The sequence below is a fragment of the Rissa tridactyla genome, chromosome 2 (genome assembly GCF_028500815.1).
Source record: "Rissa tridactyla isolate bRisTri1 chromosome 2, bRisTri1.patW.cur.20221130, whole genome shotgun sequence".
NCBI lineage: Eukaryota > Metazoa > Chordata > Aves > Charadriiformes > Laridae > Rissa > Rissa tridactyla.
This window is the reverse complement of record NC_071467.1, coordinates 122,330,784-122,344,758: the sequence shown is the minus strand read 5'-3', so window position 1 is coordinate 122,344,758 and position 13,975 is coordinate 122,330,784.

The following is a 13,975-nucleotide window of genomic DNA, read 5'->3' as shown; positions in this document are numbered from 1 at the left end:
GCTGCAGCCGCAGGGTGAGAGGCATCCCCAGGCATCCCCAGATCCTGTGTGGAACCACCAAACCTGCCCAAGCCCCAAATTGCGGCAAAAATTCAGCTCTCCCAGAGCCGAGAGTCAGGTAGGAAAAAGCCCAGACTGCCCAGCTTGCCAGTTTCTTCAGGTGTTTCGTCCACCTCAGTGAAGCAGCATTACCTCCTTTGTCCACAGTGCTTCATAGGCCCTCCAAAACTGAGGGGTGATAGGATTGTTTTCATAACCTTTAGCTTTATGTAGCTTACATAAACTTTGTGTTTCAAATTCCAGTCTCAAGACTGGAATTAGGGGAAAAAAAAGCTCAAATAGTTTGGCTACCTACTCAGAAAACAGCCAGAGTTGGTGTTTCGGCTTCAAGTGCGGTGATAGTTTCAACATGGATGGAGGACACCAAAAAGCTTCAGCACCATTCACTGCGTGATAACACGGACGCGTAGAAGTTAGCTTACAAAAACAATGTTGTACAAAGCTTTAATTTCTATGAAAATCATAAGTGATTACGCTTCATAAGGTGATACTTCAATGCCAACAACGCAATCAACAAAATAGCACGTGGCTGATAAATGACTGTGTCCCACAGATGGTCCTTTTCTGTTCACGGGTGGTCTCTGAGGGATGAAGTGCCTTATTCAAATTCATGTCACCCTGACTTAGTGCTTGGCCTTGTTCACATTTCAGGCACCCTAGCTTGAGACCCGTGCACAGAAGTAAAGCTTTTTGTGTCACTACTTTCTAGAAGTGCAGTACTGTGGATGTAAAAGAGTAATTGAAGAGTAAAGGCATACTTTACTAACTGGCATTCGCTCACTATGTGACTTCAGCTCATGTTACTCACTTTATCTCTGTTTCTCCATCTATCGGTAGAGATAATACATTGCTGTCCAAATAAAGACAGAGAACACTGGATTTTTGGCAAAAGCTCTTCATAGATGAGGAAAGAACAGGCAGGCTGGGAAACAGTTAACATTCTTTTGCTTATCATCTTAGGCTGCATGTATGTGCTTAAGTACAATAAAAAAGTCAGCGAGTGGCTAACTAAAGCTAATCAAAGCAGAAAATACGGATTTGTTAGGCAATTTCTCCTCCCACTCAGTATTGTGCTTCAGGTCCTTGGGACAGAAAGGACCCAATAGAAGGAAGTTAACTGCACAGCATTTATCATCATCAGTGTTCTGCAAGGCTAGTATTACATAAAACGTTCAGCTCTGGCAAAATTTAACCTTCTCTAGTTCAAATATAACCTTCTCCAGTGTGTAACATTGTCTTTTAAGTGTGATAGCAAGACCAGAAAGAAAAAGATATGCCAAGAAGCAGTAGTAAAGGAAATCTGGAAGAACGGTGTATGAATTATCTTGCTGCTCTCCAGTATCATTTTTTAAGATTTGAGTATTTAGTCAGTTATTTACAATGATAAGAACTCTAGTCAGACCAGATCTTTATGAAATGAATAAAAAATGTACTTGAAAAGAATATGAATTAAAGACATTCTTCATGAAAGTCCTTTGAAAAAAGGGCTAGAGCCTCAGAAAGGACATTTTGAAGCAGCTGTGGATTATGTTAAAAAACAGATTGCATTCAGTTTACAATACTGCTAAAAAGAGGTAGTATAAACATTGTCTTGCAAAGTGGATCAATTTGACCATATTTTTCAAATGCTTGAAAGAAGAGAGAATTTTAATACGCAGACATTATTTAAAGAAATTCTGTGTCAATTGTTTATTAAAACTGTAGGTTATTAAAGTGGAAATAACTTCAAAAAGTCATATAAACAGCTTAAGGGGGAAAAAGGAGTTATTTTCACATTCTAAAAACATATGAATTAGTAATACTACTAGAAAATGCTTAAACTTTATTTTAAAATTGTATCTTGCCTGTCTAATTGCCTGACAATTTCCAAGAGGAAAAAAGGAACTTGCGTGACTACTTTTCTGTAAAGTCCATTAAATTATGATTTCTTTCTTCTCTTAGAGGAGTAAGTGTGCACACTTAGCCCTCCGACTAATGTAATTTACATTACTAGTGTGGAGAAATTGTGTCTGCAGATCTAACAATGATACATTTGAGTAACCTTCCAAAAGTTTTTGCAGGATTGAAATTTTTAAACACATAAACCAGCAACATAGGTGAGCAAATCCTATAAGCTTTTTACCGGTCTGTATTTTAGACTTTGCTAATACACTCACCTAGCAACAGGAATTAAGTCTTCTTTTTTAGCTAGGGAACTGAAAAGAATTAACTTGAAAATGAATTGGGTTTTTTGCAAGGCAATGGGAAAAATGTCCCCCTTGACCACTTATTTTTGCACTGCTTACATCTTTATTCTCAGCTGAGGGATAGATCTGTTATCTCTAACAAACCTTAGTGGAAAGAGCTTGACTGTGCTGTAATAACTGAGACTGAGCTCTGAAGAATATGCGTAGTCTGTTACATTCTTAAAATGCACCAACCAAATTAATCCCTTAAGTAATACAACTAAAATGAAACAAGGAAGAGTTTTAGTCCAGTATGTCTAAGAAAGTATCCTTTTATAACCCCAAGGATTTATTTATTAACAGTTCTGAGCTATTGGTTTTGCAAAGGTAGCACCCAAAGACAGTAAACATAGGTATGATTTTAAAATCACTTCTTTAACCCCTGTTCAAATACATGGGTGTTTTAGAAACAGGTGTGTTGCTAAGCTGTTGAACTGAGGAGTTTTGTCTCAAGTCGTTCATGTATATCCCTCTAAAACTGCCTTTGCTTTCCGTTCCCAGCCCATTAACACAGGACCCACCTTTGACATGACATCTGATGAGAATCATGCTTCTGCCCTTGTTAGGTGTGAGGTACAACATACACATTCGACTCATATCCCTGGTAACTCAACTGTGTAGGTGTTGATCCAGTTTACACAAACAGCTCTTTGTCTATGTGTCTACCCTGACACTATGAACTCTATTAGGCAGGGGACATGCTTAGAAACCACTGGACATGCTTGGAAACCAAAGAGCGTGCTGCTGACATTATTAGAAATAAATATAGGAACAATACAACAACTATTAATTGATGCACAGCCAGTATGGTGTTGAGAGCAGAGGTACCTTGGTGATCTGTTTTGTGAAGAAGCTGGGTGATTATGCTCCATGACATCGTGATGGTAGACCAGGTGAATCCAGTGAGTAGCTGGATATTTCAGCCTTTATTTTGGTGGCTGTTTTTATTATAGAGCTCTACAGCGTAGATTAAAGTAACTTTGTTTTCTGTCAGTTTAAAATGAGACATTGGAGGAAAAAGGACAGCTGGTCTATTTCATAATGAACCATCTGGCATTTTTTGGTAGATCCTCTGATTCCTAATTTATTACTGAATTGTGACAGCATGAAAATCAAAATTATTGATTGTGTGGAATCAGTGTTTCCCTCTGGCACATTTTGTGCTCCTTCAGTTTCTGTCAAAGGATAGTCATAGGAGGGATAAGGACCTCTCACACTGAGCTTTGCAAAGCTTGAAAGTCATCTATACCATTTGCCTTTTTTTTGGTAGTCACGTTGTTTGACATTTATTCTGGAAGACCAGCTTTCCAGGTGATCACATCTGATCTGAACCTTACAAAAAGTGGCACTAATTGGTTTTAAGCTTCCACGAGGGAACTCCTGTTTCGTTTTACTCCCTTTCATTTATGGCTCTTTTTAAAACTTCCACTGCTAGGAGTTTAAGAAATAAACTGAATTTAAAAAACCTGAAATTTTAAATTCAGAAAATACAGATGCAGTAGAGGAATTAACTAGTCAAATATGAGACTACACATTCAGTCTTCATTTATTTTAAAATTCTCTAAATAAAGCATATCTTTGCTTTAACTAGATAGTGCGTAACCATCTAAATCTGCCTTTAGAACCAGCTTCTTTTAGTGGTTGGATAAAAAAGATGTTGGACTTTTGAGGAAAGCATCTGCACACCAGCAAGTATATGACACCTCTATCCCAGTGCCAAAAAGGATTATGAAATGTGATTTCTAAATGAGAAAATTAAAAAAGAAAGAAAAAGAGGAAATAAAAGATGAGTAAATCAGAGCTAGAAAAGGCATAGGATTAGAAACAGTAGGGGTGGGGTAAGGCAAGACAGAATGTAATAAAATGGATAAACGGGGAAAAACAGTGCTAGACAGAAATCAGACCAAAAAAATATCAAATCGCTTCAGAAAATTGCTCTTAAAAAAAGAAAGAAGAGGTGAAGACAAAACACAGTAATGGGAAATTTCTCTGTGGTTCAGACTGACTGAAGAAACCTGGACGATCATCTTCAGCAGTCCTCCTAGGAAAAGTAAAGAGAGCCTTGAACTTTGAATGGTGACAGTGATCAATCGCAAACTGGAATCCAAATCTGAATCCTAATTAATCTTGCTGTTGGGTATTGAACAGTGACTGGCTCCTAGGTTCAATTTCTTGTACTACGGTGATCCATTAAGGCTTACATCTCTGTCTGCTTAATAGCGTCAAGGTGGCTGTCACACGAAGTGTGGAGCCTCGGAATAACTTGCTATATCTCTTTTTCCTTGAGTAATTCATCCATAAGGATCAGATGACTCCACATCCCCCAATAAGTATTTGCAGTTACTGTATGTTTTCAGAACTTGAATGTGAGTTTTTTAGAGCTGCAGATCTAGGAAATGGCTGCTGCTTACCTCTTGTTTTTCTTTGAGACAATATTACTCTCTAGCAATGAAAGTACCTTTTACAGTTGATGAAACATAATAAACTTGTAAAAAGTCCCTCTTCAGCTTTCTTGTAGGCCCCCTTCAGATGTTGGAAGGCCGCTGTAAGGTCTCCCCACAGCCTTCTCTTCTCCAGGCTGAACAGCCCCAACTCTCTCAACCTGTCCTCATAGGAGAGGTGCTCCAGCCCTCTGATCATCTTTGTGGCCCTCCGCTGGACTCACTCCAACAGGTCCATGTCCTTCTTAGGCTGAGGACTCCAAAGCTGGATGCAATACTCCAAAAGTTGCATGAAAGTTGACATTATTGGTTCATGTATGCAACCAAGTGCTGCATAGGGTAAGGGAGAGGAGACCAGAGTTTTACCTAGTTTTGCTTTCATACTTCTGCTTACTTCCTTGTATGAAATTAATTATGCTATTTGAAAACAACAAATATTATCTTCAGATAAAACAAGGACATACTAGGTTCTGTTGTGAGGGTTTGAGATAAAATTCACTGATGCTAAGTCAAAGCAAGGCACCCATTCAGCAGGGAGTTGTATCCAGCATAAATTCTTCAGTTAATGATGACATCACTTGCATGTCTTCAGACCTTGATGAGCTGAGTGGCTGGGTCATAACCTCTAAGTGGTATCTCAGCTATTTGTATTCTGCGTATGAGAAGATAGGTTAGTTTAAAATCTAAATAATCCTTGCCTGTATGCTCTGCTGCTTAACCAGCATTTTGGGGGCAGATAATTTCTTTTACATCTCTTCACTAGATAAATATTTTTCTAATCAGCAAGAGGGTTGTTAATGAGTTTGTGATTGCCCAGGTTCCATACTGTGTTAAATGCAAGAGTGTCCACTATTCTGCTTGGCTGTAATCAGGTGGGTCAGACTGACCATGTAAGTAATTATGGAAAGTGTTATTTCTGGAATCGGTGTTCCCCAGACAGCAACTCTGTGACTGCAGAGAGATGATCAGAATGTCCCTATACCTGTCAGGTGTAGAGAAATATGTAATTGCTGAAGAAATTAGACTATTCACTGTTAAAAGAGGAATTATTTGCTGTCCTTCAGCCTTGCCACTTTCTAGAGCAATTCCTTTGACACTAAATAAAGAAAACCTCCTTTAATGATGGAATACTCACAACAACTCTGAAACCCTGTTATGAGTCATGACTCCTGTAGGCTTTCTGAATAACATTACTATTACTATTACATTGGTAGAATCCTGAAGTGCGTAATTACATTCCTGGTACCCAGGCCAGTCAGCTGAGGATGGTTGAATGAGCCATCTCAAGTGCTGGTTTCATGAGTACTTTCTGAGCAGAGACTGTACATGGATGTTTTAAAGGCTTTTACTATTGATAATTAAAACTGTAGTTTCGCTGCTTATTTGGCCTGTTGCTCAACATGAGAATCGGAGTGGTTTGCATTAATCATGTTGTGATGATCAGGTGAGAAGTGAGGTTACACATTCCCACAGCGTAGGGTGCAGAAGTCAAGAAGAGTAGGTCTTCTCCGCTGTTACTGTATCTATACAGAAGTACATTTCTTGCACCTCAGGAGCCTCTCTTTCAAAAGCTAACTCACCTGTAATAAGGCTGGCAATAAGTGATAATTCTCAATTAATAGCAATGTTGTTGTTACTGTTCAACAGAGTCAGAAGAGCAAGACAGTCTGTTTCCTTCTTGGCTGCAATGATGGTGTTGCACTCACTGTATGTGTGCCTGCTTATGTCAGTCATTCCTTCCTGGCCTCTGAATAAGGGGAATTTTGTCTGAATTTGACTGTTGTAGGACAGAGACCACAGACTTATTAAGTTCCAACATATTTCATGAAGATATAGACATCAAAGCAGGTGAGAAATCATCCATGGAAAAAAAGGCTCACCCTTTGTTAAGCATCGGAGAATCCACAGAAAAGAGAAATTTCAGATACGAGGTCTTGTTGTCCTACTGCTCACAGATCTCTTGAACGGGGTTTCAGGCAGGACTTGCTGCCAGGGAACATCTTGCTTATGAGAAGACCTGCTGGAGGAGAGAGAGTTTCCATGGGAATAATGTTGTTCCTGAGGGTTTCCCTAAAGTTGGGGCACATGGGCTAGTGGCTGCAAAGTGGTATTAATCCATGTGTGGATTGATATGTTTCCATACCTGACGCAACCAAATGACTTTTCAGGACTGTACCAATAAATGACTCTCTTCCTTTACAGCAAAATCATTTTTATATATAGTTTATGTTGTGTAATAGAACTATAAAGAAATGTAAATAAATGATATCTTTATTTATATTAAAAGTATATTGGTTGCTCTTGTAAATATGCAAATAGTTATTTATCTTTGCAGCCTATGTTTGAGTTTCCTGTTCTGTTTGGAACCTTGAAAAGAGCCAGGTAATAATTTGTATTCATTTTGCACGTTTGACAGTCTGAAAAGAGACAAGTGAAATCAGTCAGTTGCCTTACGTGAGCTAGGAGTGACGCCTTCAGGGATTCAGGTGATCAGGGCTAGGCAAATGCTGAACTGAAACCTCTGCCCATGGCACAAGGTACACTTGGTACCTTGTCTTCTCCCCACCATTCCATACCATTTACATTTCATCTTCAGGTGGTGGTTTGTCACATAAATCTATATTGTGGTCTTCCTGGAGGGTGTTATCTTCTTGTTCCTGGCCATTGAGGAAATTAAAAGATGTAACCAAAGTTATACATGTTTGCATATTTTTAACTAACATCTTTCCTTTGGTGTAGTTACAGACTTCTGTGAATACAGTATATTCCCTTACTTTATGGGCTGTATTTATTAAAACAGAAAGACAAATTAAAAAATCACTGCCTCATTAAAAAAGTTGGGCACTATGTACAGCATTTATTTTTGATGCTGCTTTTTCAGGGACCTGTTTTCAGACACCCTCATCCTCCTCTTCTCTTTGCCTAAATAAATCTTTCTGTGGAGTAAGATGGGAAGGAAGTTATTGTAAGGAAGTTATTGAAGGAAGTTCAGAGACTGTGCCAAGTCCTTACATTCGCTTTGGAATTTGTTGGTGCTGCTGGACGTACTGCACTGCCAAGAGGCCACACATGGGGTCATGTAGAGCTCTGCAATGCGTTTTTTTTTTTTGGTATTGCTTAGCTCCAGAGAAATAGGAATGAAATGTTCCCGTGCAAGTCACTGCCTGATCTCTTAGTAAAACACCCTCGCACTCTGGTGTGACCTTTTGTCCCCAGCAGTCCTGAGCAGTGGATGATAGGCAGAGACTGTCATTTCAGTTGGTTTCAACTGGGTGTTAGTAGCAGGACAAAAACCAACACAAGTGTTGCTAAAATGTAAAAATGAGGCAGGACCCTCCAGCATGTGTTTCTGGCAGGCGCAGCCCTCCGGCACTAGCCTGGGGCTGCAAGGAAGCTCTGCTCTGGCTTCTGCACAGCGCTGGCCTCGGGCTTCGAAGCCTTAGCCGATGTTTTAGCTGAGCCTCCATTTTGAATGGCTGCCAGCATTCCTGGCATTTGACCACGTTTTTCTCTCAATAAAGCGATGTAAGGATTTAAAGATGGCCCGAAGGTCATTTGAATCTATGGCCAGCCCTGGTACCTATGTCTTGCTCTTTGATGTGCGAGTAGATGCTAAGGGCACACCCCAGTGTGAAGGAAGAATAGTATTCATACAACAAATCCCTCCATGCCAGAAGCGGCACGCTTGAACCCTCACCTCGGGTTTTGTGTCTGTTGTCCTCTTTCAGAGTGACAGCCGACCTGCTCGACCAGCACGTGCTGGCCCCATGAGCTGGAGTTTGTGCTCTGCCACTACGGTCAGACTTCACGCACGTACAAACCTCTGCCTTTTGGGAGAAGAAGAAAAAGGAGAAGCAGGAGACTTTGGAGAGAGAGAAATACTGGCTTGTTCTGTGAGGAGGCTGCTATTTCTTTTCCCACCTCTGCTTGCTGCTCCACCATGCAGAAAGTCTTCAAGCTATTTAATATGAATTAGTACATAGCCTATGTGAAATAAAAGCAAACTAAAACAGCACGCCTCATTAGTCGGGTGGAGATTCAGAGGTACTGTTCTGAAAAGGAATTATATACACTGCAGTAGTATTCACTAGAACGCACAACCTATACATTTTTATTATCGCCTCTCATATAACCCCTCATTTATGTCACTCTTTTGGGGAGACTTGGCTTTGAAACTGCAGGCTTTTGGGTCAGGGACCATTATTCTGGGCGTCTTTGACTCACAGAGTGAGGCACCAGCTGGTGTACCCTCAACTTGCCACTGTGCGCTGTACACATGAGATAATAGCAATAACGTTTGCAGGGGCAACTGAACGAAGAATTTTATCATATATGGCCCTTAAATATTGACTGACTGATTTAGCACTTGAAAAATATTTTGGGCTTGTGGATTTGTCTACTAAAACTGTAAATAACTACTGCTAGCAGTCTCCAGCTGGATTTGGAGAACACTGTTGGTCACAGTGACCTTCCCTCCTGTTCATTTTTTGTTACTAAAAGTAGTTGGGAAAAGAATTAATCAGGAATGTCATTCAGATTATTCAAACTATAGTAATCTTTATGTCAAAATGTACCTTTTGTGAAATGAAACCATTTTTATGAGGAGGAAACTAAACGATGTTGAATTAAAGAGCCAGAGGTTGTTACACTTAGGTATTTATATAGATATATGCGCTCAGTTTTCCCTGCTATTTTATGAAATTCTCATGATAGAAATTGTTTTCCAGAATCATAAAATGTTTTAGGAGAAATATAGGTTGTGGGTAGTAGATTGGATTTTTCAGGAGTGAATGGCTGCTCTGCTTGCAAATGCCATTGTGGGGCAAATGACACAGTGGCATAGTGAATTTGCAAAGCTGTAGACAAATACTGATGAAACCCTAGTAATATTTTGATACCTTAATAACTGTGAATAGGAAGCGTTTATTTGAAAAACATAATGGACGTCCCTTTCTTGACTGTTAGTCTATGATGATATTCTCAGTGCATAAAAAGTTAGTTCTTGATGAAAGTTTGAATGCACAAGCAGATTTACCTGTGCTAACTCAGTCCACTGGGATTACCAATAAGAGTGGAAAAGAGTTTCTTTAACAAACTAGATGAACTGGCTCTCCTAAGTGCATCTGGTCTCTAACTCTCTGACATATTTTTTCATCCTGAACCACCTTACGGCATGCACAACTGGTTAGCTGATCCTGAAGAAAGCCTACAACTCTGTCAGGGGTTCCTGGGGGTCTTTCCTATGTTTTTTACTCATTGTAAAGTTTATCCCTTAAGATAACATCATTTAGTTCAACTCACCCTTACCTACATCTTACTAAGAGATCCTTGGCTCTTGGAGGTTTTGTTTTGCTTTTAAAGGACATCCAAGAATTAAGGTTTTGCCAAAAAAACCCCACCAAAACCACAAAAGCCTTGGGAGTCTCACTGAATAGAGCATTTTTCAAGCAAAAAGTTTGGATGTTTTCCAGTAACGTCCTTCTGGCCCTGTCTGTGTCACATAACGGGATGGGGTGAGGAGATCCCTGATGAAGGACAAATCGAGGTATTTCCCACAGCAGCAGCAGCAGTATGGTTGTCTCAGTGTGTTGCCCATACCCCTGACCAGCCCTTCTGAGGGTGCAGAAATTCTGTCCTGGAGTACCCTTTGAAGGTAAAAGCTTTCCGATTTACATCAAAGGTTCAGACTCCTCCAATGGATGTTTTTCTGAGCAGTAAAAAATTTCTGAGAGAAAAAAAAAAGCCTGCCAAAATTTTCCAGCTGGCTCTTGCTGTTAATGTGGGGAGGCTGCATGGTGTTTTTCATAGCTAATGAAGATGTTCATGTCCTACTTTATAATGAAGCTTAGTTTTGACTGTGGAAATGTGACTAATTCTTCCACAGATTTAACACTGGCAAAATAACACAGTCAGTGCTATGCTCACTAGCTTAGATCTCTCACCTAGCACCACCTTCTGATGAATTAACCCTTGCCTTTTCCGTCTCACTTTTGAATGTCTGAAACCAGTCTCTTTGGAAGGGTTGAACACCTAAAACCATTGTGCAGTCCAAGGGGCCCTGCCTCAGGTTCCCAGCTTCCTTTTGGCATCACTAGCCTGTCCCAGTGTCTTGAAATTGCCTGCCTGTGTAGTTAGCCCACAGAGATTAGAGGCCACCGTATCAAAATGTCTTCTTGGGTAGGACCTTAAAATCCAAACTTTCTGCAGGCTGTACTGTGCTTTTTGCCAAGTCCTCCAAGCTGCCAATTGCTCAAGTAACAGTCTGATTGACTTGCAGTGATCAATCACTTCATCTTTGCTGAAAAGAAAGGCAAAGAACCAAAGAGGTGGAAATTTTCAGGGCATCTTGTGTTCAGGAAGACGAAGTGGTGACAAATGCTCGTGCTGGAAAGATTTGTCCAAAGTGTGTGTGTTCCCAGCAGATGGTGCTGCGCTGGTGGCCATGAACGAGGGATGAGCCCACGACTGCTCCTCGTCCTGCAGTTTGTGATACACAATTTGAGATGCAACATTTATTGAGGGAAAGGGATCCCCAGGACACTGGAAATTGCTGTCGTGCAATGTGGAAGTGGTCTGTTTACATACATGCATAGGTGCTGCACAATCTGAATTTCCCCTTGTGGCGTTTCGTTATGTTTGCATTAATCTTTAGTTCATTTTCTCTATTGGCTTTGTATTGTATTGTCTTAAGGACTGCATAATTTGTATAAATATACAGCATACTTCTGGGGCTAGAAATAATGTGTATCTTCATTTCATTAGTCCTTTTGGATGGGCCAGGGCAATGCTTCTCTTCCACACTTAATAAAAGAATTATTGAGCTTTTTGGTAAAAAAAGAAAAAAAATCTTTGTATCACCTCAGGCTCTGCTATTTTGGAGTGATTTGTAAGTATGCTTAGCACTTAGCAGTTAGCTAAGCAACACTGCAATTGTTTTTTGTTTTACAAAATCACATTTTTGCTATTGTAATCGCAAGCACTGTACTCAGGAATTCACACTAAAAAATGTGAGTGTTCACTAAGCGCTGGCTTGCATTTCTCAAACAGGAAGACGCTGGCAGCAGTCAGAAACAATTTTGCTGATGTCCTCCTGCCTTGTGGAGGAGCAGTTGTCTGTGGCCCATGGAGTAACTTATAGGGAGGGGATCAAGGTTCCTGAGAAATGGGGAAGGGACCCCACAAAGTCACCTCATGGCTGATAAAGCCCTAGCAATAGCAATTTTTTAGTATTAATTTCTTCCCACAGAATTTGTCTAAGTATCTCTGAGCAGACAAAAATTTTAGGGCAGCCTTCATATCATTGGCATGTTTTGTGCCTCTTCTAAACACATAGTGCGTAAGTGCTGTTTTGTAAGTATGAAAGAGGAATGCAAAGTATATGCAAAATGCTGTGGATTACCTTGTGCTTTGAAATACCACCTGATTTTTAAAGACTTTATTACAAAGGTCATAGTGGCAATATATTAGAACTCTTAACATTATTTAGTGGGAAATTTTTAACCCTGGAGTCAAAAGACCTGATTACCAACGTTGAGTGTAATGAAGTAGAATAAGCGTATGAGAAATCTTCACAAGCAACACAACAAAGCAGCTCAGTGTTGTTTCCCTTGCAAGGCCGTGGCCTTTTCATCATGTTGACTGTGCAGATATAGCAGGGCTTGCAGTATTTTCTTCCCCGCCTTTGTGATTATCACTAAGCAACTGGCCCTGCACTGTTTCTCTGATCAGAACTGGTTTAGAGAGATTTGCGTCATTTCGAACTTTTTTCTTTTTTAGAAACTGTATCGCAAATTAATGGACGAAAAGGAAAGTGCCTTAAATGAGTAACATTACTTTGTTGAAGAATTACGGACGACATTATCTTCTCCAGCCCTCTATGGAGAGAACATGCAAAGCGTCTCTGCAGCCCCCACAGCATCCTACCGCTGTTGAAATCTTGCGGTTTTGGAGAAGGTGAATTTTGGAGGTGCCTACAAACAATATATCAAATGTATGTGCTTGCACATAAATGTCCTAGTTCAGCAGTTGAGTAAATCATATGCTGTCAGTGCAATTCAGATGGTTTGCTACCTTGCAGCACAAGACAAGATATTTCTATGCAGAGATCAGATTTATATAACCTGTTTCCCCTCTGAGGACGAAATCTACTGCAAAAAATCTTTCTCTACTGCTCCTTGTAGGTCATTTCTTGGGAGAGAGGCACTCTCTGTAATCACAGAAGTTGAACTGGGCTGGAACGTAACAAATACACTTTTCTAGCCCCCTCCCTCCCAACATGTGTTGCAGACATTAGAACATCACACGTTAGCTACAGGAGAAATAATTTTTAGAAGTACATCTACATTTTCATTCTAAACACTGAGCATAAAAGTGAGTGCAAGAAGAAGTGTGTGTCTGTACACTAGCTCTATCCCATGCTCACTGAATCTGCTTAAAAAGAGTGGTAGCTTTTTCCCGAGATGGTGAGCTCTTAAAAACTGCATGACATATTGTTTAGGATATCATCTGTTTAAAGCCTTTTGTTAGCCTCCATTTAGTGTCAACAAAAAGAGACAACAGGAAAGGTTGTCTTGGAGGTTTTCCAGTGCAGACTTCGTCCCTTTTAATTCCACCATGAAATGAAGAGACACCCCTGAAGGTACCACACATTTCTGATACAGGAAGCATTGAGGTGCTTTATAGTAAAGCAGCAAGATGCAAAAGAGATGTGCCACCCTGCCATTTCCTAGTGATGCATGCTTCCCACATCAAATGTCTTCAGGGAACGAAGGAAAATCAAGTACCTCTCAGCTCCCCCTTTTTTGTGCTCTAATGCACTTCTGAATGTCATGGAAATGTGTGTAGTGAAAGTTGGTATTTTTAATTCAGGTTTTAATTCCATAATTGATTCGGATTTTCAGTTCATCCTTGTAGTGAACTTTCATTAATAAGTAGTAGGAAATTATCTGAGAAACTCCATTGCTTGATACAGATGATTATGGTGAGTTAATTGCCAGTTCAAAATTCGTCCCCCCATGATTAAAGTTTCAGAGGGCTTGGTGACACAGTTATGGGACGTTGCTTTTCTTCAAGATTAGTTGTCTTTCATTAAAGTCTAGTTTTACAACTTCTGGTATTAGACGTTTCATTTGAAGAAACCTCATTTTTCCATGTGGATAAAAGGCATTCTGCTCTCCCTGTTGAGACTGTATGGAAGGGGGTGTGCGTACCATCGTGCGAAGACGGTATGAAAAACCCCATTTCTGGACT